Raw genomic sequence first — 19793 nt, 5'->3', positions numbered from 1 at the left:
TAATTACAGTGTACAAAGCGATTTTACGTCTGACAATCATAATGCAATTGTTAATGCCATTCAAATGCAAATTTTCTAAACTATTGTCAAGTTACAGAATACCACATTCTTATCTAATTAGAAAATAGTATGTTTTAAAATATCAATAATAATGATTTTTTTTTCTTGCGTATTAAACTGGTAGCAACAACATTTTGACATTTGAAACCATTAAAAATTGAATTGCTGAATAAGGCAGTTCATTGAATTTTGATTATTTATACATGTAATGCACATATATCCCATATCAAATGACACAAACAGATGTGTTGTGCTTCAAATTTTTATCAAAAATGTCTAAAGATAATATTGTGTACCAATGCTTGATTTTCATCTACCTTGCACAATTTTTTTAAGTGTATGTGAATAATTGCGATTTCCAATCATACCAATTTAGCTACTTTGTTGTATAACCGTTTTACTATCACGTGATAAAAGTTAACATTGTATCTAAGGGTAGCAATACACACACTCTGAGTAATGCACCTTGATGTTATAGAGTAAGACGACTAACAATTTAAAGATGACTTCAGAAAATGACGGTAAGAAAATGTTTATAAATCATAAATTAGCATAAATAAATTCTATCAAAAATTGAGTAAATGGTACATTTGTAATTAATAAAAAATACCGAACTTCAAGGAAAACTCAAAATGGAAGGTCCTTTATCAAATGGAAAATCAAAAGCTCTAACACATCAAACGAAAGGAAACTAAATAAACTCATCATAGATACCAGGACTAAATTTTGTATATACGCCAGACGCGCGTTTCGACTACAAAAGACTCATCAGTGACGCTCGAATAAAAAAAAATTAAAATGGCCAAATAAAGTACGAAGTTGAAGAGCATTGAAGACCAAAATTCCTAAAAATGTTGCCAATACAGCTATATAATCTATGTCTGAGGTAGAAAAGCCTTAGTATTTCAAAAATTCAAAATTTTGTTTATTTATAAATATAACCATATCAATGATAATTCATGTCAGCACAAGAGTGCTGACTACTGGGCTGGTGATACCCTCGGGGAAATAAATCTACACTAGCAGTGGCATCGACCCAGTGGTTGTAAATAACCCATCATAGATACCAGGACTAAACTTTGTATTTACACCAGACGCGCGTTTCGTCTACAAAAGACTCATCAGTGACGCTCGAATTAATAAAAAAAAAAATGCCAAATAAAGTACGAAGTTGAAAAGCATTGAAGACCAAAATTCCTAAAAGTTACTGTCATATTTCTTATTATCATATTTTTGTTAATGCAAACTACACACTTGGTTTAACATGATTATAACGGTTTTATTTGAAGTTTAAAATAGCATTTATCCGGAAGTTGGTGAATTATTAACCCTTACTAGTATAATTCATATTCCCAAAATAGTGGTTGTATAATGTTCAACAATTCGATTAACATTGAAATATATAGATAAATGTTTAATGATATTATGTTTAGCAATGATCCAACTGTCTGTCTTTAACATACTAATTCATTGACATAAAATGTTCTTAACAAATCAAAAAATAGTTTCCGGAAATCGAAATTTCTATTTTTGGTCTTGTTGTAAAGTCAAACTGTTCTTATGTTTACCTGTGATAGGTCGTGAATTAAACTGTTTAATGCTTTAATGGTACAATAGAAAAATAACGTTTAGATATTTTTACTTCTTACAGAAAATGGCTGTACAATGACAATAACATGGCACTTGTTTTACTTGTTCACTTGTTCGTTGAATAATAGCGGGCCTTAATTTACTTATGAATTATGATATTCAACTTATAATATTTTATAAATCTATAAAGAGCATACTATCAATCTATTGATAGAAATATTTTCTTGGCAAATGCAGTATGATCAAAAACAATACGACCAAAATGTATGTTACTGTTTAACTCCTTATATTTTTCTAATTCCTATAGTGATTGAAAAAACGTGATGGTATATACCTATGGTAATGATATATTTATTGGTGTTCCTTGAATGTCAAGTGGCAAACTATATTTGATAATCAACAATCTATTGCATACTGGTTTTATAAAAAAAACAAGTCATTTGAATATTAAGCATCATTATCAACTTTTATCGACACACTTATGTAATAATATAGGTAAAACACTTCCAATCGCTCGCCATGCATGTATATAATGATCATTGTTTGTTATGTTATATGCTTAAGTGTTCATATTTTATCTTAAAGTTACGGTAACAATTAACCCTGGTAAGCGTACATCGATTAACGTCTAAACGATTTTACGGTGAATAAATTAGTGGTTCATTTTGATTTTTGCTGAATCTGTTTTCCTTTTTTTGTATATATTATAGATCCTATCGCCTCTTTACATCATACAAATACGGATACTTTGTTGTGAAGGTGTTTTTAAAGATTTTTTCAGTGAAAAAGTGTATATGAATGTGTGTGTTATATATCGAAAAAATGTGCTATCATTGGGGTCGTGTGAAATTACTTGTTTGTTTGTTTGTTATTTTTTTTTTGTGTCTCCAAGTTTTATTCTTACGCCTTGTTCTTCATTTACATAATTATCTCATTTCATTTCAAGATGGAAGAAAGATACCAGAGCGACAGTCAAAAACAAAAATTCAAAATAAACTGACAACACCATGCCCGAATGAAAAAGATTGTAGTAACGATATAAGGAACATATCCGTTATCATCTATGAAACGGATAATCAATAACGATCAACCAAATCATGATGGTTCAAAAATTGACGCGACAACAATTGTCATTAGTATCTTAATTTAAAAAGGCCAACGACTGGAACAACTGTACATGCGACAAAAATATTAATGCAGCTGCTATTTGGTTTCACTAAGGTTTCAAATTGATCTTACATCGTTATAGCAATGCTTGGATAAATTGAAGAAATATACCATATGCGTTTCAGCATTGTCATTCAAGTGCAGTAAACAAACAGGAAAATACGCATTATTCCTCAAATTTTTAAACAGTTGGCATTTAATTTAGATTTTCATGGTGGATCTAGCTATCAAAAGACGACATCACAGTTGTACCTGTGTTTGGCGATCTATCAGAATGATCAATTCCTCAATTGAAAAAATGTTTGGTAAACATCTTTTCAAAAATTCAAATCATTTAAGAGATCAATGTCAGTTCGACAAAACTGTATTGTTAAAAAAAACTAACAATTGCCAATTTTTTGCTTACATTTGATTTGTTGACTCCAATAGTTCAATGTGGATTGACGTTGATAACTTTGTATTTGTCCGATTTAATCACAAAGAAATATACTGCGCATTTTTAAAGACCAATCATATAAACATATAAATAGTGCTATTTCAATGATTATTAAGTACATGCGACCATGACATTCTAATATATCTTTTATTGTAATTTAAAAACAAAACCATGTCACCGATAAACATATCTTTTGCAATCAAACTTTATTCAACACACACAATATTGATAAAAAATAAGTTGTTTTTGATGCAGTGGAGTAATTAATCGAATTTAAATGATACACAATTAAGGGTATAATACTTTGAAATAATTATGTCCAACTAGATCAATCCTGGGAATGCATTACGTGGCGTGGTAACAAAGGTTTCGGGCGGTACAGTGTTAATATTATCCATCATTTTGCATTACATTATTCTGAAACGAACAGTTATACGGACGGTTTTTTTTCTAAACCCCATCACATATTGAGCCTATTTTCAATATGCAAATCTACTATGATTAGTTGATAGTCCAACGACTAGTACAACTGTGTACATGAAAAATGTATTTATACAGCTGATATCATTTTCTCTACGGTGAGGAATAGAAACTTCTAACGTTAGATTAAGAGCATACGATACAGTTTTGATCCCATAATGAAATTTTGATAAAAAAAAGTTGCAAATATACCAATTTTTACCTGATTAAATCAAATATGTAATCAAAAAGCTATGGTACCGTCTAAAAATACAGTTAGCGATGAAAACTAATTGTGGCATCAATATTTAATGTTCATATAGACATTTATCAAAATTCAGGTAACCAGGTGTGTTTTTAGACAAAGTTTTTTATAACATTGAAACGTGTGTAATGCATTTAAAATAAAAATAGTACCTATATGGTCTAAATACTCATATGGTCTGGCTCGTAAGTAATCAAAGAAGTATATACTCATACGGTCCGACCATACGCGTACGGTCGGAACTAACACGTTTTGTTCTTCATTAACATACTACCCTCATTCCATTTCATTCATTCAAAAGAGGGCGAAAGAAACCAGAGGGATAGTCAAACTCAAGGATTGAAAATAAACTGAAAACACAATGGCTTAAAAGCAGACAAGACACAACTAAGGACTAATTATTGCGCCTCCCCCTCCCACACTTGTGTTGATCGCAGGTGCTCCGGAAGAATTAGCAGATCCTGCTTCACACACATGTGGCACCCTTCGTATTGCTCATGTTAGTACAAACCCGGTAATAAGTCTTATTCCTTAGGTCACATTCGTGGAAAGGTAACGAGATCAAAGTTACGACATAAGGAACATATCCAACATCATCTGTGAAACGGATATTCCATAACGGTTAACCAACTCGTGAGTGTTTCATCATAAAAGCGACCAACATAATTTAAATAATCAAACGAATAGTATAACTGTGTTTAAGACCAAAATATTAATGTAACTGCTATTTGGTTTCACTAAGGTTTCGAATTGTAACTAACATCGTTATAGCAATGGTTGGATAAATTGAATCAATATACCATATGCGTTTCATCATATCTTGTTTACTGACGCAATAGACAGTTGTCATTAAACTGTTCTAATTCAATTCAGTAAACAAACAGGAAAATTCACAGTACTCTTCAATTTTTAAACATTTGACTTTTGTTTAGATTTTTATCAATTGTGGATCTAGCTATCAAAAGAGACAGAACAGTTTAACCTGTGTTTGGCTAATTAACAAACATTTCGATGCTTGAATTACAGAAATGTTTTAACCATCTTTTCAAAAGTTCAAATTATTTAAGAGATCAATGTCAGCTCGACAAAACAGTATTGTTAACAAAAAACTAACAGCTGCCAATTGTTTGCTTATATTTGAATTGATTTGTTGATTCCTATAGTACAATGTGCATTGACGTTGATAACTTTGTATTTGTCCGATTTAATCACAAAGAAATATACTGTGCATGTTTAAAGATCAACCATATAAACATATAAATAGTGCTATTTCAATGGTTATTAAGTACATGCGACCATGACATTTCAATATATCTTTTATTGTAATTTAAAAACAAAATTATATAACTGATTAACATATCTTTTGCAATCAAACTTTATTCAATAAACTCATCATATATCAGATACCAGGACTAAATTTTGTAACACACACTATTGATAAAATGAGTTGTTTTTAATGCAGTGGAGTAATTAATCGAAATTAAAAACACGGCTTATGAAACTCAGTATTAGAATAAAATTGAACGTGCAAGATCCGTATGTATAAGCAAGTCCGTTAAACATATAATTTGTTACTATGTCTGGTGAGGTTATGAAAATTAGATACAACTGGTTTTTAGTTTAAAGAAAATCAATCCTAAAACTTGCTAGTAAAATGTGAGAGTCTTAACTCATTCCACCTCTCATTCCGCGAAACATCAAACTGCAGTTACAATTGCAACATTATATATACTCTATTCAGTCGTAATCTTGAATTAGACTTGAGTAGAAACTTTTGTTTATTACGTCTTTACCCAAAATCAATTGGATGTTGGATGTGTACTTAGTGATTAGGTAGTCTAAAATGCTGTTTTGTATTAGTTGATACTGGCTTTGAACTAGCTGCCAGTAACGTTGAGTACTCTCAGGTCTGGTCTGTTCTGAGTGTTGTTTTTTTTTCGTGTTTGGATGTACAAGTGCAAAGCCATGTTTGCTCTGTGTTTTTGTTATATATATTTCCATTTGATCCATCTGATGATCTAAGCCTTTTCAGCTGATTTTGATAGTTTGTTCTTATTTTGTACGGTAACAACACTGTCCAAGGTTAGGATAGGGTTGGTATCCCGCTTTCTTATTCAAACCGGCCACATTATGTATGTATGTGCCTGTCCCAAGTCAGGAGCCTATAACTCAGTGGTTGCCGTTTCTTTATGTGTTACACAATTGTTTTTCGTTCATTTTTTTTATATAAATAAGGCCATTTGTTTTTCTCTTTTGAATTGTTATACATTGTCATTTCGGGGTCGTTTATAGCTGACTATGCGGTATTGCCTTTGCTCATTGTTGAAGGCCGTACGGTGACCTATAGTTGTTAATTTTTGTATCATTTTGGTCTCTTGTGGATGGTTGTCTCATTGGCAAATATACCACATCTTCTTTTTTCAATGTATTTATACAGCCTTTTTCTCTACGGCGAGGAAAAGAAACTTCTAAAGTTAGATTAAAAGCATACGATACAGTTTGCAAATTAATATACTATTTTTACCTGATTAAATCAAATATAAAAATATACCCTTCATGTGCTACTTTTTGAGGAAAATGAATTCGAAATTTCAGATTCTTGCTCAAATTTCGGATTTGTGGAAGTATCTTTCTTTCCGACAGAAATGCATAACTTTTTTGTTTTAAAAGATAAACAGAAGGTTTTTTGTTAAATTATTGTAATTTTTGTTTTATATAAGTATCCTATAAATGTATGAAATCTTTTGTTTAGAATTAATCAAATGTTCATGAATTTACCAAACAATGTCATCTTTTGCTGTATATTTATCAAATTTTAAAAATTTGTATTATTGACTTTTTCATGAAATTTGGTACAAATATTCTTCATACGCAATTAAACCGAATGTCATTTTAAAAATGAAGGGGTCCATGAACACGTTTTCAACTTAAATCAGTTTGAATGATAAAAATCAGTCGAAAAATGGATCTTTTTCCCGATATGTCACAGTTTGACGTCATGAAAATAACATTTTACGTTAGCAACGTCATTACCTTTCCTGTAACTGTATCGTATACCCTTAATGATATATTATAATGTATAAATATACCAGATGAATTCCATCATATTTTTCTTTTACTGACGCAATGGATAGTTTTCATGATCTGTTCAATTTTAGTAATGTCAAAATGCAGAAAAATTGATAAGGGTATATTTAATAAGGACAGAAAAGACTTGCAACAGCTGGCCACATTCGGACCACTCAAATAATAGATGCAAGACTTTTTAATTTGCCGAGAGCGTTGATCCATAAAATCTACCCTAAAGTAGATCATCGATGTTTACGTGTAGTTTACATTATCATTTCACGCATCCAATTTAGGTTAGATGCTTTTAGCTCGCTTTAGTAACCGTGAGAATTCTGTGAAACTGTATTGTGTATAGTACTCTAGTTTTTGGTATGATATTCTGTACTACCGCTAAAGAAGATGTGGTATAATTGCCGATGAGACAACTCTCTACAAGAGACCAAACTTCCACAGAAATTAACAACTATAGGTCACCGTACGGCCTTCAGCAATGAGCAAAGCCCATACCGCATAGTTAGCTATAAAAGGCTCCGAAATGACAATATAAAACAATTCAAACGAGAAAACTAACGCCTTATTAATTTATATAAAAAATGAACGATGACTCTAAATATTGGGATTTATCTGTGTCTTAGGTCTGCTGTCGCATTAATGTATACCGTTATCTCCTTTAATTCAAAACCGAATGATTCAATTTGGTATAGAAATATTGACATCTCTGGACCTCTCCCGTCCCTCAGTATAAACTTGCTAAATTGGTGCGTTCGTTTGGCTTATCGGATATATAAATACGAAGCTTTGTCCGATCGAAATATAAAAGGAATATATATCTATATACGCTATCTATAACTTAAAAGAACATTAGAGAAAAACGATTTACGCACGAGTTGAATGATTTAAATGTGTAAACAACAAGAAAGGTCAGATAAATCTTTTTAAATAAGTCGCATGGCTGATTTTAACAACATTTTTGTAACTTTTACTAGGACACTAGTGGATGAAAAATATAACAAAACCGATCAGCAAAACACCATCAAAAAATTAAATGCCCACAATAAGTTGAATCTTTTTATAAATTGTTGTCAACATTTTTTTATCAATTTTTTTGCTGTTATTACAACTATTATACCATTCTGAGATATAAATAAACTTGAACATGTTGAAACAGCAAATGTTGTCACCTAGACGAGACAGCCGTCATTGTACGCTTCAATATATGAATTATTGCCACTCAATGAAGATTGTTTTTCATTTCGTATCCCCTCCGCTATGAGTTTTACTTGAAAGGATACAATGTTACCCCTGATGTGTACTACGACAATGTTTTTAATGTTAAAAAAAAAGATGTAATGCCAAGAGAAAAATTATTGAAGAAATGCTAAGGTTTACGCTTAAAAATTTAAATGTAAATAAAAATGAAATATATAAAAAATGGAAAACAAATATCAACTGAGGACAAATGATTACACATCACTAAATGAAGCTGAATAATGTATTGTTCCTTCGTGTCCAGTGGCAAATATGTCATGCATATTCACGACTAGATGCAAAGTGGATCAATCTAAAGCAAATGCTTACAATTTTAGAGTGGCACTTTTTAGAATAAGGCAGAGCGTTCGCTAGAGGTAAAACGTTTGCCGTAATAGAATAGATTAGAACCACGATGATCGAAATTCGAAGTTAAGCTATTCACCCTCTTTCTCTCTTTTTCTCCACGATACACAACTGCCATAAACCAAATGTCATGAATTTTAAATCAATAACGGCCACTATACGTAAATGAGATATGGACTTTTTTTTTATAAATAAATTCCTATTGCAGCCAACATCTCCCTGTTCGGGACAGGTTATTATTTCCACAAAATACCGTTTGATTATTGATCACAGATGTTTAAGCAAACAAAAGCACTTTGGATCAAAAAATTTCTTAAATTGTAAATTATGGTATTTTGCTTGGTGTTTTTTCCCGATCCTATTTCGGAACCCCGGATTTTAAGAGGGCGTATCTAATTAGTCATGCCTGATTAAATTTAAGTAAATTGAACCTAAACTTAAAGACCTACACCGGGTAAATAAGTTCAAGGTACAATAAGTAGACAAAAGAAATCCTTTGTGAAATGAGATCGTCCCAGGTATCTTAGATAATTATTTTGCGTTGAATAACAATGAAAATGCACGAGCAGGTTTGTAAAAAGGACGAACATGTCTGCATTCACCTCAAGCGCTAACCAAAGCTTTAAACAGACTTATTCGAAAAGGTAAAGGTACCATGCTATTGTAGATTCATTAGGTATTAATATCAATTCACTCATAGAATTGTTGCATTGGAAATATTTAATTCTTGAACCAGGTGTTGGAATATTACAATTTATGCTCATCACCAGGTGTTGGAATATTACAATTTATGTTCATCTCATATATTGTATGATAGTATGATACTTAAACACTCACAGGGTTGATTTTACTTGATCACATATGATGAAAATATAATTGTTCAATCATTTTAATTGAGGTCTGGTGCAGGCATGTCATTAACTGCTAGTAGTCCTTTGTTTATTCATGAATCATTGTCATTTTGCTTACTTTGCTCTATTTGATATTATGACACCGAACTTTGAATTCTTTTACACTAAGTTTTACTTTGCGTTTTGCTATGTGTTTCTTTATTCTACCTTGGCTATAGGTATAAGGAGACGGTTGGGATCTCACAAAACAGATGTTTTACCCCGTCTGTCCGAAGTCAGAGGCCTCTGTCCTATGTAAGTCTTGTATGTTATTATATTGAGCTCATTTAAATGTTTTGAAGTTGAGTGTAACGTCCATTTTCACTGAACTAGTACACATTTTATTTAGTGACTAGTTGAGGACCACCTCTGGATGCGGGATTTTCTTGCTGCGTTGATGACCCATTTGTGGCCGTCGGCTGTTGTCTGCTCTTTGGTCGGTTTGTTGTCTCATTGACATCTTCCCCATTTCGTTTCTCACTTTCGCATCATATATTTTATAGGGATTTGTTGTGAAAAAGTATTTTCAAGAGTAATCGAATGGAAAATCTCAAAGCAATGGCGAAGTTGTCATAGTAGTAATACTACTGTATTATTACGCTGTAAACACTCAAGAAGTTTGCTCCTAACAAGCCTGTAACATATGTACTGGACTCCAATCTTAATTAATAAGATTGTTAGCAAACCTACCGATTCACAGTGGTTTTCACCTGACCTCCTGTTTTCTCCACTAATGAATAGGTATAGAAGGCTGCGGACGACACTCACCAATCAATCAATCAATCATAAGTTCGACATATGGCAAACCCTATACAATTGCATTAACCAAAAGATATATTCTTAGATTTGAAAAAGGTGTATTTTTATCCTTGCATTATACATCTATAATACTAGTATAACGAGGTCCAATTTGTCAGCCGTCATGGGATAAAAACAACAGATCAAAGAATTCAACTTTGTATATAGCTAATATAGGACAAATGTGTTGATTAAAAATTACACCACTCCAGACCATTTTGTTTTCCACATAATTAATATTGCCAATAATTAACAAGTTCCAGGTCAAATCAGATACCGAAATCGACGATTCAAACAGAAAGATTATAAAAGCAGAGAAAAATGTGCATCTTATAATCGACATGACTTTATCCGATGACGTTACCAATACTAAAATAAGGCTTACACATAGTTATATACTTTAATTCAGTCACGGTCCCGCGATATCACGGGTGTGATCAAGTGTCATATAAAGATTCGCATTGTCAGCCCTAAACTTTTGTCCCAGCTATGCCACCTTTTCCTTTTCTGAATTTTTGAATTATTATCACTTCTTAAAACACACGAAACTTGTAGTCATCCGTCATCATTTTTGAGTCCTTTTACCTAAATTAGGTTCAATCAATAATTTTCTAAATTTGAAAATGCATGTACCAAGTCAGGAATATGACATTTGTTGTCCATTTGTTTGATGTTTTTTTGATTTTGCCATTTAATCAGGGACTTTCAGTTATGAAGTTTGAGGTCAGTATTTTTGTGATTATACTTTTTAGCTAGTAAAGCAACAAGACCTCTTTCACCATAATGCAAGCCTGATTATTTTAGTTTACTGTTATCCCTAAAATTTGAAGTACAAATTTGATACATATAATAAAAAAAAATATGACTAAGAATCAAAAGACGCACTATAGATGCAAGAATATTTTTTATTCGTTACATTGAAACTTAAAACGTTTAATATATCTAGTTGAAGAGTAATGCAGACTCAAAAGATCGAAAAGCTTTGTATTTTTGTAGAATTTTTAAATGAATCTAAATATTTATTGGGCAGAAAAGTATATGTCAGACCTTGAAATGTTAAATAGGAAAAACTAAATATTTTTTGTGAATCGTTTCTTGTGGTAAAACACTCTTCAGACTTAAATTAATAATTAGGCTTTTCTGCAGCTAGAATAAATTACCTTAGATGTATTTGGCAAAATATTTAGGAATATTGGTCCTATGCTCTTTAATTTAGTAGTTCTTGACCTTTTTAACTGTTTTGATTAGAGCGTCATTAATGAGTCTTTTGTAGACACAATGCGCGTCTGGCGCAAAAACAAAATTTCACGTAGTTTTTGATGAGTTTGTTTATAGATACCAGGATTAACGTTTTGTACGATGAACGCACGTTTTGTCTACAGAAGACTCACGAGTACCGCACAAATAAAAAAAAGTTGAATAGATTGAATAATTTTCGAAGTTTAAAATTATTAAGTACCAAATATTAAACGAATTCTCATGAAATATTGAATTATTTTCCTCTATACGATAGAAATAAGCATAATGCTTAGACTCTTGTTTCTGTCTACTTCAAAAAGATACTTTATTGAATATTATTGCTGTGAAATGAATCATATTTCAAGAATCAGATTTCTTACAGCTTTCTATGATCTGGTTTGCAAAGATATCTTCTGAAGGAAACAGATTTACGTCACCACATATCACTTTCAATGGCGTGCACTATTGGACAGCAAAGTGATCCATATCTCTATTTGGAATCAATTAGAAAGGCCTCCAGTTTTGTTAGATTTTATTGAAACTCTCAATTCTACAGGTAGCCCAGAACAACTTCAAAAAATCTCCAAGTTAGTCCTGGAAACTTGAGTAATGCAGAGCAACACGTAATTACAGGCAAGAAACAAATAGAAGGAGTTGTTTGTGAGCATTTAACAAGGCGCAAACAACTGGAAGATGATATCAAAAAGAAAGATAAAGACTTAGTGGAAAAACGCTGTCAAATGGAAAGAAAACAAAAAGAGTTTAAAGAAAAAGAAGCTAAAGTTGATGAAGCACATAGAAAATATCAAGCAGAACTAGATAACTATACAGCTCAGTTGAGGAAAAGTGAAAATACGAAAGTTGGTAGTGTGCTTGCTAATACTGCATGTGCAACAGTTGGAGCTCTCTTTACAATGGCAACTGGAGGTATAGGAGCTGTTGTTGCAGTAGGATGTCAATCAGCTGTTGCTACAGGAAGTGTCGTTGCTATTCATGAGACAGGAAAAAAACGTGATTGGGCAAAATATTATTGGGATAGAAGTCAATATGAATTAAATGAGCACCAGAAGGAAATGAATGAGCTTCAAAATCAACTTGAAAATCGTCAAACAGCTTACGACACTTCCGTTAAGGAAAAAACAAGAGTTGACGAGAACTATGACAAAGTACTAAAACAACTTAAGGATATCGCGCAATTTTTTAAATCTGTTTTAAAATGTCGTCATTTCATAAGCATAGCGCATGGAAAAACAGAAATCCTTGAAGAAACAAGGAAAGATTTTCGATTTCAAAACCACCTTCGATTGCCTCTCGTGGAAATTAGTGAACACCTAACTTCAACATTTGGTTTGAAATTATTCCTTGATTCGGATATGCAGCAATTATGCAGCAACTTGAAGACAAAGGTTTCCATTCTGCCAAAAGCATTGAGTGAAGAGCAGCATGATGAGCAAGAGGACATCGATGATTACATTTAATCTGGTAAACAGTGAAGGCAAAAACTTCCTTTTTGAAATATATTTTATCCAAAAGGAAAAAGACCATTTTAAGAAATTTGTTCCAGTTATCAAGAATAAAAGACAAAAAAAAAATGAAGTGATTATGATAATACTAAATATACCATTCCTATTAAAAAAAACTCTGATATATCAAACTGATAGGTTATATGTTACTTTGGACTACGTGTATATAGTCTGGGTCAATCTGAAACTATTGTTACAGTTGTCACTTATGATAAAGTACATGAATTAAATTAGATTTATCGCATAAATGAGACCATAATTAATTTTATAAAAAAAATGAAAGTCATCAGTATTTAACATTAATATTAGTTACACACACAGTGTCTTAGTGACCGAATACAATATATATATGGGGTCAGTAAATTCCATATGGGGTGAGAGCGAAGCTGACCCCATATATATCGTATAAGGTCACTAGCACACCGTGTAACGAATTTATCTTACCGACTATTTTCACATGTAGATTTTTGACTAGTAGCTTACCAATGTGATCAAGTCTTCACTACTTAGTATTGAGATCCTACTTCCATATGTCTATAAAAAAATGCAAACAATAACAACATTTTAGCTTTACATTTGTTTTTGAATTTATTTCAATCGTGCATTCCATGTATCAATTTCTTTGTCTTTTGAATCTTTTCAGATTTCTTTTTTGTTTTTGTTTTGAAATTGAAGTAACTTCATTATGCCAACAATAACAACTTGTTAGCTTTAATTATATTCTATGAACTAATTAACCTTTCCTCATCAATTTCTTCATCTGTGAAATCCTTTCAGATTTTTCCTTAACACCGTGTTTTTTATATAAATGGTTTTGGCTCTTTTTTGTTTTGAAAGGGAAGTAACTCGTAACTAACCCTATGTGGTACCTAACCATGTATGGTAACTTACCTTATAATTTAGGACACCCTATATCAAATATACATAGTTACCACGTGTATTCCTTTAACCAATCATATCTTTATAAATCTATAGGAGTTTAGATAAACATATATCCATACTATATGACTAACCCTCAGTTGTGTGTAGTTAACACGAAAACATTACGAATCTACTGTAAAAACGTTTTACATAACAAGAACCTAAGCAAATATGACTAACCAATAAACATCTTAAGTCAATAGTATTGGATCTAGACTGTAGTGATTTTTACCCGACATTTCCTTATTGAACTGATTTTTACTTGATATTAAGCGACTGTTGTCTGGACCTTAATTAACAGATTGAACCTAACCTGAACAAGATGTCAATCCATAAACATACCTGCATCACTCTTTTTAAATCAGTTTCTACTTCCAGATACTTGATTTTTCGTTTATACTTGCTTTTAATTGAAATTAATCTGAATACTAGTTTATAATATTACAATGTACATATCAGAATTCAAATTTGTACTTAAAAGAGTATTCTTGATCCGACTAAACATGCTAAATTCAAAGTTGTGCTGTAACATATATACTAATAAATATCTGATATATACACAATTCATGATAAACAATTGCTTCCATTTTTTATTCAAGGTTAGAAACCTTTAATTATATATCTCCAGTGGGAAAGATGATGACACGAGAACAAAAGAAAAGTCGATTGATTTTTATTAGAAGCATGCTACCTAGATCCTTAAATAAGAAAAACGCTTATCTTTTCGTTTAACATAAGTTAAAAAAAAATGGAAAAATTGATGTACATACTTAAAGCAAAAGCTCTTTTATTTTTTTATTTTTTTGTGTTGTACCACATAGTCTTTTTTTATAATATTATTTCAAAATATATACCTGTTTTCCTGATCTAAGTTTTCTAGCACGCATCTGCTCATTGCTACGAACATTTTAGATATAACACTTTAATATAATAATTGAGTTTTGTGTGAAAAGAAAGATTTCAAAGTTAAATTGTATGCATATTTGGATTACAAAATTAAAATAATATTTTTATACAAAATGTTTTATTCATTGATAGATTTTTCATTCTAAAATTGAGACGCCAAGTTAAATAATTTCTATGCGCCAGAAGCGAACGCTCAAATCCGATTATTTGAAAGCCGAGAATGTATTGGAACCAAAACAGTCTATTTGCTATATGACAAAATAAAAAATAAAAAAATACCAAAATAAATCAGTCAAATACAGTTTGATCTATAGGTCGTATAACATTTTGTGTATCGTTTCTCGTGTTATATGCTACACATTATACATACAGTATCTTCACAATAATGCCTAATTTGGGAAAAAACTAAATACTCATAGTTTATTTGTTTTGCTTACCTACTAGTTTCTAGATACGATTTCTATGATTTAAAGACACGACTTGGAAATGTTACCAGTATACATGCACATGGATAGCTCCAAAGTAAAGAAAACGGTAGTAACTAATTTTAGTTTAAACTCTTTGAATAAACTTCTATAAATATAACGCACAGTCCAGTGTTTTGGGCTTTGAAAAAAAGTAATAGTGCATACAAACTTTCCATTAAAGGATATGATTTTTTTTTCCAAACTTCATAATAAATAAAGGCAACAGTAGTATACCGCTGTTCAAACTCATAAATCCATGGACAAAAAAAATAAAAGTGGCACAGTTTTAGACGGGACAAATTGCATTGTCTATATTTACAGATGTGCAACAATATTTTTTGTTTGGGGGGGAGAAGAATCTGTAGAATTTTACCAAAATCTGGTTTGATTTTAGAGATTTAAATGAAATTAGCTCACATAAAAAGTATTATATGACTCAGCATAACCTTCACAGTTTACAGTATGCATAATGTACTAAATGTCCTAAGTCAAAAACCTGATGTTCATTGGTTGTTGTGTGTCGATGTGGTTCATAAGTGTTTCTTGTTTCTAGTTTTATATATATACATTAAACCTTTTGTTTTCCGGTTTTCATTGTTTTAACACCAGTCATTTTTTGGCCCTTATAGCGTGCTGTTCGGTCTAAGCCAGGGCCCGTATGCATAAAGAGACTTAAGTTAAGATTTTCTTGAATAAACACTCAAGTTAAGGAAACTCCGCCTTTTCTTATTTAAGTGATATGCATAAAAAATCTTAAACTAAGTATTTCCTAAGTAAAATCTTAGTTGTTTTAAGTCACTCTCACAAAACTTAAGTGGTATGCAAAAAACTCCTTATACTAAGGAAACGCCTAAGATAACAGATAAGCAGAACCTTAATAAGTTATCTACAATTTAATTGATTAATAACTATATCAGTAATAAAATACTAATTATTCGTTTATTTATTGCTAAATATTAACGATCATCGTTATTTTCTTCAAATCACGTATAATCAACAAATCAAGAGATAACAGTGGGTAGTTATATAATTATACTATTTCCCAATCTCGTTGTTATGCATACCGAAAAGTACTCATTTTTTACTTTCATGTATTTCATGGTATACTATTTTCTTTTGATTACTCTGTACGTGCACGGTTTTTTTTTAATTTTTAAAATACACCAGGCGCGGTATCAATTGGAACCGTTAGTTAAAAACCGAATTTAGAATGAAGAGAAAGCATGCAAAACCACATTTTCTACATGTGTGTGTGTGTTTTTGTTTTCCTGTTGTTTTTTTTTTGGGGGGGGGGGGGGTGTCATTTGAATTTTCAATTTAGTTTTATTCTTAAGATGTAGGACATACCCTCAATTTGTTTCATTTACAGGGACAAAATCGAAAAGTTTTAAGACCTTACCTGTTGTACAAGGAATGGGTGATACATATGTTAAATTCACATCAAAATAGATTTGTTTAAACCTTAAACAAATGTAAACAAGGGGTCTGGAAAGGGAGATTGCAGCACATAAGAAGCTGAACGATTAGTAAACATTTTATTGAAAAAATGTTAACCCATGCTTACAATGCTACACCAAGTCTTGTCTTACGCCACTGAAACCTTGATCATGTTTTGTTAGAGTTTAAACATATTGTTGTCTCCAGAAAATATTACATCCATAAAAAATAATTAAAGATTAAGTAGAGGAAAGTTTTGGATTACCGAAATATTTTCTTACAATGCAAATCCGTCAAAGCATCAACCTTTAAGCATTGTGTTAGGCCTTATAAGCGCGCCAATTGTTCATCATTATACTATGTTACGTTCTATTGAATTGTTTCAAATACTAATATCAATTTAACCCTAGCTCTTTAAAATAAAGCATACATTGATCAATAAATTTAAATAATCATAACAAACTTTTACACGGATGAGTTCATGTGATGAACTAATATAAAACATACGGTAACTAGAGAAGGGTTCCGATTTAAGTATTCCTTAGTTAAGTGAAGACTTATGTAAGTTTGTGCATACTTCTTACGAATGTTACTTAACTTAGGAAATTCTTAGTGAAATCTAAGTTTAAGGAATACTTCAGTTAAGATTTTTTTTATGCATACGGTCCCTGGGCTTCATGTTGAAGGACGTACACTCTAGTTAAAACATACCTTCATTAAGCTGTTAAGATTCGTTATTCAAAATATAATGCTTGTTTTTTATTAATGTCTTTATTTGTTGTCATTCTCTGCCGATGATACAAAATGTTTGTAATTATAAAACATGTATGTAATTATTCACTGATGTTATTATATTTGTATATATAAATGGTATAAGCTGTACTGCTTTTGAATAAAAGACTATATTCAATACAATTTTCATCCGATCTAGGTTAATTTTACAAATTGTGTCTTGGATTGAAAGTTTTCTAAATGGTCAATTTTCTTATATCTATTAAAGCCTTTTGTGAAAAATAAATCCAATATATATGCAGATATGTACATAAAATAGCACTTATTGAAACTCATAGTTGTTGATGAATTAAAAGTGTTGTATGGGTTTTTATTTTATTTAAAAATTGTTATTATTGTCTTTTCGAAAACTCATAAGTAAGCCGTAACATTTGACAGTGCTTTATTGTGACCTTGGCATAAGCAAATACAGATACCTCTTTAAAAATAACTATAATGTGTTCTTTCCAAAACATACACTAAATCTTACATTTCAGAGAAACAGTAGAATTATTTAACTAATTTGAGGTTCTAGAGAAAATCCCTTACCACTGGGCTATAAAACAGATAATTTAACATGTACAGGTTATGATCTACTTATAATAAAGGTCATTGTTAAATCAATCAATAAACTATCAGATTTTAGTAGTTAGTTCTATAAAACATTTATTGAATTTGTACATGAAACTGTTAATTTCATACATGTAGTTTTGCAAATACGGCTTTGTTTAAACACACCTATTTCATCTATTCATGGAGACCGAGGCAGGACTAGATACTTCATATTATCTTGACTGTTGGAATGAAGAACTATGACATTATACATATATACTGTATTCTGAAATGCTAACAGAGTAGTTTAAGCCGGTTCATGTCAGAAAACATACATATAGAGTAAGCTAACAATATTTAAAGCTTTGTTCAAATATTCTTTAAAAATGAATCTGGAGTTAAGGCATTATATTGTAAAGAAATGTTAGAGTGCATGCCTTCATTTCCTTTTAACTATGGTTATGATGAATAAGTATTGTTGGGAGAGAAAAAAACGAACATTTTTCTATTTGAATTATTGTTAGTATAGGTTGCACTTTATAAGAACACTTGTTTATTAACATTTAAAGTTATGCACTAGCAGATTTAAGTAGTCAGTTCTATATTTTTTTTTTAATTCGTATATGAAACTGGTAATGTAATTCCATACATACAAAAAAGAAGATGTGGTATGAATGCCAATGAGACAACTATCTACAAAATACCAAAATGATACAGACATTAACAACTATAGGTCACCGTACGGCCTTCAACAATGAGCAAAGCCCATACCGCATAGTCATGCATTTCTGCAAATACTTTCCATTCTAGGATATATTGTTTTACGAAACTTCATTATAAAATTTGCAGTGTTTTGGTCGTAAAGGGAGTTCTAATGAGTCATTGAATTGCTTTATTAACCGATGCAACTTACATGGTATTTTTTTTTAATAGTTATATACCAGATCGTGTTTTTTTTTGGTTAATGTATATCCAAAGGAGTACTTGCAAAACGTGTCAAACTTTGAAGTTTTCATCGTGTGTAATCTATCTAATTTGTTGACCCTATATTCACCGGTAGTAACGTGAGCGTATCGAAAAGCGATTTTTTTCTATCTTGGTAATTATCTTTGTGTATGGGTATTGTGTATTCGAATTTGTATAGTTATCATATATAGTCATATAGTTAAGGTTATGACACCGCATAATGCTAGCGTATTCGAAAATCTGACAGTTGCCTACTCGATATGACCGAGAGAAAAAATGTTTACTCTGTCTGTTTTAGCCCATATTTCGGCATAATATACCACTGCCAACAATGTTTCCAACAAAATATCTACGTTTGCACATAATTTAAGATAACTAACAATTCAATTATTTGCTTTAGTTAAATACACATTAAGTGATTACTTTTTATTTCTTAATACTAGTTTTTACACCATGTACACCGACAAACTTCATTGCAGTACATTGAATTTATACAATCAAATGACTAATCGATTTGTATTGCTTTGATTTAAACATTTGTTTTGACGTTGGTTAACAATATTTGTTTTGACGTTGACTAACAACATTTGTTTTGCTGTGATTAAGACAGAATTATCAAGAAGAGTACTGATGACAAACATAGTATATTAGGATGCAGCAAAA

At 31.1% G+C, this 19793-nt stretch overlaps 1 long non-coding RNA gene across 1 annotated transcript in view; it reads left to right on the top strand.

Annotated features, from left to right (window-relative positions):
* The first annotated feature begins 431 nt into the window (after window positions 1-431).
* LOC143054584 (uncharacterized) overlaps window positions 432-19793 on the top strand; it is a 33043-nt gene continuing 13681 nt past the window's right edge. The window contains exon 1 of the long non-coding RNA XR_012971743.1: window positions 432-581. This is a non-coding gene — a long non-coding RNA (uncharacterized LOC143054584). The remainder of the gene's footprint in view (window positions 582-19793) is intronic.

The sequence above is a fragment of the Mytilus galloprovincialis genome, chromosome 12 (genome assembly GCF_965363235.1).
Source record: "Mytilus galloprovincialis chromosome 12, xbMytGall1.hap1.1, whole genome shotgun sequence".
Lineage (NCBI taxonomy): Eukaryota > Metazoa > Mollusca > Bivalvia > Mytilida > Mytilidae > Mytilus > Mytilus galloprovincialis.
This window is presented reverse-complemented; position numbering and strand designations above follow the sequence as displayed.